A 9,384-nucleotide genomic window follows, 5' to 3' on the forward strand; every position below is an offset into this window, starting at 1 on the left:
ACTGGCCCTGAGCTAACATCCATGCCCATCCTCCTTTCCTTCATATGTGGGACGCCTGCCAGAGCATGGCTTGCCAAGTGGTGCAGAGGTTCTCACTCGGGATCCAAACCAGCAAATGCTGGGCCGCTGAAGCGGAACATGCAAACTTAACTGATAAGCCACCAGGCGGCCCCATGAACTAGATTTTTCAGTGTTGAAACTGCCTTGGTTCATCTGCTTTCTGATGGTATATTATTCTTTTTGTATATTTCTGGATTCTAACGTGCTAATATTTTGTAGATCTTTCTGTCTATCTCCACGAGGGATATTGGTCTGGAGTATTCTTTTGTTTTACTGTCTTTGTCTCTTTTTGTTGTCAGTTAATGGCTTTTGTTCCCTGGGGAGAGGATGGCTAATCTCACACATCTCCAGCGTTGTGACGCGCCTCCCTCAGGCCTGCACTCCCAGACAAGCTTCTCAGGACTGACTCCCGTTTTTATGAGAACGTGATAAAGCTCATGGATGAGAGCCTACAAACAGCTACGCATTCCCCTTCAATTTTGATCCCTGTGCTTCTATATTCTCTTGTTAGCCCACACTTGGCCTGGACCAGTTGTCTTTTCTAGCACGTTCTGGTGGTCTCTCCTTAGATTTCAGGATAACTATTTTTCTTGAAACCTCAGTTTTTGATGGTAACAGAAAAGTTGCGTGTTTTCCGTTTTCCAGCTTTGTTATTGTAAAGGATGGAGCAATGCTCTTTCTGTCTTTCTGTATCCCAGGTGTAGAAAGGAATCCTGTAAAGTGCACCTGTTCGATATTCCCAGCTCTAGCACATGCACCATTGTCGCAGAAGATTCTTAGAACAGAGAAGGTCTAGCGTGGGGAGGAGTCCTGCTCTCCTCTAGCCTGGATCTCAGATGAGCTAAACAGATATCGCCCACCCGCAGCAATACACCCGAAGGGCCCTGCATACTTATTACTACTAGGTGACATCTTTTCAGGAAAATTCTCTTGCTTTCTGCCCTGTTCATAATCACTTCTGATTCTGGAAAGTACATTTAACAGAAGAACCAGTTGGGATTTTGGGGAGAAATTTTGGGAGCATAAAGGGAATATACTCCCTTTTCTGATCGGTAAAGATCTTGTACGTCTGAATAACTATGACCCACAGATTGTCCCTACTGATAAACTCAACCATACACCACATGGAAACCAGAAAAGACTTTCCCGCCATCTTTTAGGGCCTCAGTTCTACTCTACAAAACCAACATAGCACGTGAGTTTAATCAATCTCATACAATCATATTGAAATTCTTCAGATTACATGTTATTGAAATACAGTTTAATTTTTAGTACTATAGTTTTTACCTTAAAAAATATTCACATATGTGTTTTAGAGGGAAATTGGGAAATAATGTTTTGTGAACTGACAGCCAGATGTTATTTTGAATGAGATAAATTTTAAAAAGATATCAAACCAAATTATTATCATGATTCAGTTTTTCTACTATCTTTTTATTCTCCAAATGTCAGAAATGAGATAAAATAAAAGTACTTTTATTAGTATTTATCTCAATTGATGAAACATTTTACATTTTTGTTTGAAATTATGAAAACTATTTTGAAACTTCTGAAATTTCTATAAGTATTATTTATGTATATTGAAAAATTTGAAGTCATTTGAAGCTCAGACATACATGAGGTCATCGCACACTTGGTCATTTGAGACTCAAAGGCGGGCTCCCACTGTAAAGAACGGAGGAGGGTTTCCTAACACCGGAAATAAACAGCACCCACCTCAGTTTCTCTTTCAAGATGCAGCCAGGGATTTTCATACTCACTGAAACTGTTGTAACAATATATTTCGTTTTAAAGGGTTATTGCCAGGTAGTCTTATAAAAATTATTTCTCAGCACAGAAACTGTTTTTTACCATGAAGTCCAGAAAACTGAATATTATATGTCTGTCTACTTATTTGTCTAGCTTATAAAGTTCCACAGAGACTTTGATAATTTTTTTCATGACATATTAATAAAATTTCAAAGTAAGCTTTTAGTGAGGACAATGGATTCTAGTAATATACCATAAAGAACAGGGTAATTGAGCAACCAGATTAGTGAATGCTAAAATATTCAAAGTTTTCACCAAAGTCAATCATTCTGTAGTGAATTGCTAATGTAAATTTGACTTCAATGTGGACCCCCATAAAGGATTCCTTCTTGGAACCATAGGATAATATAGAACATTTGAAATAACCCAGTATAATCTTCCATTCAGGGGAAGAGATAAATGCCCACACATTAAGAGCACAGCGGAATGCTGCACAGTTTGTCTTGGTGGGAGAGGAATGCATGAGACCCTGGAAATTCATCTCCCAAGAGGAAACTTTACAGTGATAAGGACTTAGGCTCTGAAATATATACGTTAATATATGTAGCTACATTCAGGGAATGAATATATTGACTGAACATGCCGGTAAAATCTTTCTAAGATATAATCCAATGCATCACTGGCTATTTCATCTATGACTCAGTGATTAGGATGATTAAAATTAATAACTGCAACACAACTTTTTTCATAGTAAATTGATACTATGAGCTTAATCTACAAGTGATAAGATTTACAATGTTCATAAATTTTGAAGAGTTAATTCAAGTACAAATGTTTTATATTATTACTTAACATTATTCTAAAGTTATTTTTAAGATTTAGGTAATTAAAAATAGTTTTATTCAAAGTTCTAAATATTTTCAAAAATACTTCAAATATTTGTGAATTTATCAATTATTTTTAAAAATAAAGCACAGATAAAAATTTTTCAACTAAATATGTCATCATATTGACATCAGCATGCTTAATATATACTCTAATATATGCAATAATGTGTAGTGTAATAATTACATACCATATAATAATCCATAATAATATACAGAATAATTGAGGGATTTGACTAAGGAATTCCTAACAGTGGTTAAAAAATGAAAGAAATGCTTTCGTTAGTTTACGAGTCTATATATTCACATCCTTAAATGTGTTTTGTTTGTAATTTTTAATTAGAATTTCTATTTTAGTTTAGTTTAGTTTTCCAAAAGATGTGGCAGCCTTTAATATGGTGCTAATTTGTTTGTTCTTTTTTTCAGGATGATTTGTATTTGTCCTTTGATACATTTTATCTCAACTGATAGAATTGTACAAAAAAAAGGGGGAAAAAAAAAAAACCTATTTCCGTGAAGAAATGCATGTATAGTGAGTATGAATCGTTTTCCAGGGCTATCTCATTGGATACCAACTGAAATAGGGAAATCTATCTCTTCGACAGTGTGCGAATGTGTAATGGTGGGACAAGCACTGAAGATGGGGTTGGAGCACCCTTTCAAGAAACACCTGTCACCTCCGTGTGAACTTTGGCGTACCGTGAATTCTTCAATTTAGGGTTAGTTATATAAAAAATGTATATAATGGTGCTGCATTGAGTTCCATGTTGTTGTGATTATTACATGAAATCAAGTATGTGAAAATACTTATAAGCTTAAAATCTAAAACTACATTTGCTATTAGGAGTTTTTCAAACATTAAAATTTATTCATCTATCTATAGATCTATTTATGATATTTGTACACTCTTGGTCACTGAAAATAGAACACAAGTTATATGAAAACAGTCTTCCTGGAAATGGCTGGCTTGATGGTGTTTGCCTCATAAAATAAATGGTACATTTAGACACAAAAAAATTACTGAAGCACGTGGTTGCTTTGAATATTAAGGGAGACAATGTATCTAAATTACTTAAGCCAATACCTTGCATGTATTATGTGCTCAATAAAATGTTACCATCAGAGGCCGGCCCTGTGGTTAAGTTTGCACATTCCACATCGGCAGCCTGGGATTCACCAGTTCAGATCCCAGGTGTGGACCTATGCACTGCTTGTCAAACCATGCTGTGGTAGGCATCCCACATATAAAGGAGAGGAAGATGGGCATGAATGTTAGCTCAGGGCCAGTCTTCCTCAGCAAAAGGAGGAGGATTGGCAGGAGACTTTAGCTCAGGGCTAATCTTCCTTGGAAAAAAAAAAAAAGTTACCATCATGCTAATAAATCCCAATGGAATGGAAAGTTTTTGATGTTTCTAGCATTAGTGCAAACAGGTCAAAATTCAACATTTTCTCCCTTTAATATATAAAGCACTTCTTGCTTAATAAACTTTACCCTTCAGAAAAAAACCTGAATGCTAATTAAACAAGTATGGTTGCATGTGGAAGGCAATTGAAAAATGCCACCAGTGTTTTTTGTTTTCTTTAATAGGAGACAAAAAGCAACACCAAGAATTTAAGTGACACCTGTGACACTGTGAAATTTCTTATCACCCTTGTGTCGTTCCAGAGTTCTTTGGTGATGGTCTTGCAATTTTAAGATTTGCTAGGAAAGTTAATTCTCTTGAAGCTCCTCAAACTTGTTTTTCACCTGAAGTGTGAATTTAGATGGTTGAGTTATATTGCATCATAAAAAATTTAAGAGTACCAGCTGGACCCAAAACCTGATTAGAGTTTTTCCTGAGTCTATGTTCTGTGGTTTACCTAATTATCACCATTTATAAATTCAGTTTATGCAAAATAGAAAGACATTAAAATGAAAGGCAAATAGACTTAACAGTTCTTATTACATTTTTCTCAGTGTTTGCATGCCAGAACCATAGATATTTTAGTATTTGTTAAAGGAAATGTAACATATGAAATTAGATGATATTTTAATAATAAAGTTAATCAGTTAATTTTTGAAATAAAAATGTCTAGTATATGTGAAGCTTACTTTTCTGTGGATGGCTAAGAAAATGACATATTTTAAATTCAAGCAGTATTTGAGGTAAGTATACATAAAATTAGATATGGACAAAAAACCCAGTGGATAGAAACCTCAAGTTATTTTGTCGACAAAGTTTTTCCTGTATTAAAATCGTACTACATGCAGGTTTTTTATTTACACTGTCTTTCAGCCTTTGTTAACTATTTCTACGGGGTTTCTACATATCTGCCCCTCGTGGTGGACACTACTGGCCATATTCTCCTCTCTCGTTACGACACGTACTGCAGTTGGCAGTATAAAACCTGCCATCATGGAATTTTATAGCTCAGAGGGACTTAGAAATTGTTTGATGTTGTTAAATTTTTTATTTGAATGAAAACGTCCATTGATTCAATCACAGGAAAGCAGTATAAGTCTAATTGCTCAGTTGCAACTGGGTGAGAGGTCCAGAATCCAGCCGTCATTGTTCTCTTTCTGTCTGCCTCTTTACCCTCACCAGTGGGGCCTTGGAGGCACTTGCTCCCAGAACTCTGTAGTGGATATGATAAGTCTGAAGCTCAGAGAGGGGAAGTACATGTCGATGGTCACACAGCTGTATAGGGACAATCTGGTTATCTGGTTTGGAATCCAGCTGTCCAGGGTCCAAATGTATTATTCCTGCTTCCTCACTACCCAGTGTGGGCTGGTGACGCTTTATTCTCGCAAATACATAGTTTCCCAGCAGGTGACTGCCTCCTGATGCGAGGCTCTAAGTGGGGGCACGAGCAAAGAGAAACAAGGCAGGGATGGAACGCCACATGTGGTGGAGTTGCTCATGTATTTTCTATAAAATCCCATTTTGCTGCCAAGGCTTGGGCTGGTGGTTGTAAGTTAAGGGTATTTGTGTTGACTTGTTTAGATGTATATGACACGGTTTCCCCATTTGTGTCACACAGGTGGGTTCTGCTTCTCAGGTGTTGTGCTTGAGGCCTTCGTCCATACATCCGCAAACCACGTCCCACAAATGGAACTATTTCCTTCAGTGGCAGACACCGAATTCCTTCCTACTATCTATTATCTATTTTTTCCATCTTCCTCGGTTACAGGATACTTGATTTTTTTTAAATGCCAATTTTTCTAGTAAAAGACTACACTTTCTAGTCTCTCTTAAAGTTAGACGTGACCTGTGACCTAGTTCCAGTCAAATGAAATTCCAACAATAGCTGTTAGCTAGGATGGCCAGGAGGTCTGGCTCAAAAGGAACAGAAATGTGGGGGAGGCACTGGGTCTTCTCGCCTCTGCTCCCACCCCGTGCTGTCTCCTCAGTGTGACTGTCTCTCTGTATAATCTGTCCCCAACACGGCAGCTCTACCGATCTTTCACAAGCGCAAATCCAATGGTCATCTCACTCCCCTGCTTAACCACTTTCAATAGTTCTCAATCACAGTTAGACTAAAATAAAAATCCCTTGGCCTGGCAAAGAAAATGTACGTGTCTACTCCCCTGTATGTCAGAACTCTTACTAGTCTGTCCTTTCCTCGCTCCACTAGGCATTAGAAAATCTCAGGCTTTCGAAGGGGCCCAGATCTTTTCTACTCACTTTGGCAGGAATGGTTTTCCCACTCTGTGTCGCTGGCTCCCTCTGTTCACAATCTCAGCTTAGTCACCTCTGTGAGAGACCTCCCCTAACCCAGTCTAAAGAAACCCCCCAATCCCTCTGTCCTTCACAGGCATTCTTTATGTAGCGGGGTGCTCTCCGTGAGGCACAGTCTCTCTTTATTCACTGTCTCCTCTCCAAGAGCAGAGACCTTGGCCTTCGGTCCTCTGCTGAATCTTCCAACATGGTTGGTGCTCAACAAGCAATTGTCAACACGCTGTTTGAATGAGCATCCATGTGGTTTGACATGGCACTCATCATTTCTACCTGAAGCCAACAGTTAGCCATGTACATGTGTGTCTGACCAATTCTATTAAAGTATAGACTCCAAGCTGGAGCCATGCTCCACGTCTGCTTCATTTTTCAGAGGCCAGTCTTACAGTAACCAATTGTCTTTACTGCAAGAATCACACCACAATGTCTTTGTCAGTTGATATAGGGCATGATCATTCTGTTGCCTTATTTCAATATTTTCCACTTTATACTTAATCCACACTTCCATTTTCTTCACTCTCTTGGGAACTTTTTCCCATATATTAAATACATGTCCTTCCAGTACAGCTCCCAATAGTTATATGTGTATTCTTGAATAAAGAATAGCATGATTTACATAAATTGGACTGTATTAAAAATATCTCCATTCCTTATTTTTGGTACTCAGAGCTGTGCTTGTGAGATCTACTCATGTTGCTTTGTGTGCATCTGGTTAGCGACTTTGTAATGTTCCACAGTATTACACTGTACGCAAATATCACATTATTGTAATTGATTTATCTAGTGATAAAAACTAATGTTTCTCTATTTTCTATCACCATATCTAAAATTTCATATCTAAGACTTTTTATGTAAGTCCCATAATGGACAAATCGTAACAGAAAAAATGATGAATTGACAACATCGAAATTAAAGATTGGTGCTCAATAAAGAACGCTATCAATAAAGTTAATGGACAGGTAACATACTAAAAAAAGATATTTGCAACAGCCACAATCTTCAAGAGAATAGTACTTATAACAGTCAAAAAATTTCTGCACCTCGTGGAAATTCGAATGATAAATGGGTACAGGATATGAACACAGAATTCTCTTGTCTTAGGTTTCCTGTATTCCTTACCTGACACAGTGGCATTCTTGTGTAAACATGTTACATACAACAACACACATACACACTTCACACACAACACACACACATCCCTCAGCAGTAGCAGTAACTGAGTAAAAGGATACATGAACACATTTTTATATATATACAAATGAAGAACACACGGTCTCTTACATATACACAGGTGTGGGTAAGTCAAGTCTCTTATAGGGGACCAGGAATAAATGAACTTTGACTCAACTTAAGCATATTTAAAATCAGATCTAATACATGGAGAAATTAAAAATTAAAATTTTATGATAAAATACCATTCGATTCCACAGGATCATTAACATCATGTCCACTTAGAAATTTCAATGATGTTTATTAAGGAGATCAAAACACATTCTTGAAAAATGCATTTTCAGACAATGAAAACTCATATTAATATATCTGTCTCCTTCATTATACATGGTGCTTTGCATGATCTAACACAGCTTTTATTGGATATGATATTTTAATTTTTTAAAATATTTGGTTCATATTTGATCATTCTTTTTTTCCGTTATTATGTTTATGTCTGTATTCAGCATATTTTCATTTTATTATTGATACTATGTTGTATTTCTTAATCCTCTAAATACCTTTTTTTAAAACAGGACGTCCCTTACTGTTTTCCCCTGCCCTTTGACCTTGGCTCTGCTGAATCCGTCAGTGCTGGATGCACCTGCACAGATGACACAAGACAGTCTCCTGCGGAATGATGGCCTGGGAACAAGTCTCGAAATCACAGAGCTGATTGTAGGTTATTGGACTTTTTTTCAATGTGGAATTTGCTATTAACGAAACCAAGGAAACAAACATTATTCAGTAAAAAAGAAAGAAAAATGGCTTTATCTTCAATCATGGAAAATGCCAATTTTTAAGGGAATGCAGTTATATGAACAAGGATCACAGCATCAATAGGTAATAGGGAACGGAGCAGGCCACTAGCCTTGGGTTCAAACTTGTGTGCCGCTATGAAAGTCAGTTCGTTTTAAAATTATTAACAGTTCATTTTTCTACCAGCCCTCAAAAACTAGACTGCAGGTAAACTTTATAGCATTTTTTAAAGAAAATATATCATGGCTTTAAAAAAGAATCTGGATTCTCAGGTCAGCAGTAAAGAAATTACATCTGAAGTGAGACCCATGTGGAGGTCACTAGCAATTCTCCTAGATGTTTTTCCTAAAATTAAACTACAAATACTATAAATAATCGTTCACAAAACTTGAAGGAAATATTGCTTACCTAATATGTTGACCCCTGAAGTGACATTCTAGATCTAAGTGGCACTTTATTCTCAGAAATAAGACTGAAACATGTTTGTGTTCGAGGAAGAAATAAGGTGCCCTAGAGTCAAGCAGAGCCCACTAAAGGGAACTTAGCAGTAACTGAAAATGTTTACCTACAGCACGGTCAGGTCTTCTTATCCAGCAGGTTACTTTGCATAGCATTACTTTATTATTAATTTTTAAGATTTATTTTTGTTCATTTTGTGAAAAGGTATTAGTACACATAGAACATAATTAAAAATTTCCACAAAAATGTTCACGGAAAATAAATCTCCCTCCCATCCCTTTCTGAAGCCAGTCAGCTCCTCTCTCAGAGGCAATCTCTGTACCACCTTTGTATATCCTTCCAGGGAGTCTATCCCGTATAACAGGACAGGGACATAGGGCGGGAGGAGCTCAGCACCATGCAATCCAGGCACACTAGGCACACCAGGCACACGGGCTGTGGTGGAAACAATGCCCCTCCGGTGGGGCAACGCAGACACTCTGCTGTCAGCAGAAACACATATCTACATAGACAGCAGCATAAAATAGTCCTTCTTCTGCATCTTTTTT

General features: G+C 37.3%; 1 long non-coding RNA gene across 1 annotated transcript; it reads left to right on the plus strand.

Annotated features, from left to right (window-relative positions):
* Nucleotides 1–860: 860 nt before the first annotated feature.
* LOC111768992 (uncharacterized) lies at nt 861–8,383 on the plus strand. Its single transcript, XR_002801668.2, has 3 exons — nt 861–1,255; nt 3,120–3,412; nt 8,155–8,383. It is a non-coding gene; the product is annotated as an uncharacterized lncRNA (long non-coding RNA).
* Nucleotides 8,384–9,384: the final 1,001 nt, after the last annotated feature.

This window comes from Equus caballus, chromosome 19 (genome assembly GCF_041296265.1).
Source record: "Equus caballus isolate H_3958 breed thoroughbred chromosome 19, TB-T2T, whole genome shotgun sequence".
NCBI classification, from domain to species: Eukaryota; Metazoa; Chordata; class Mammalia; order Perissodactyla; family Equidae; genus Equus; species Equus caballus.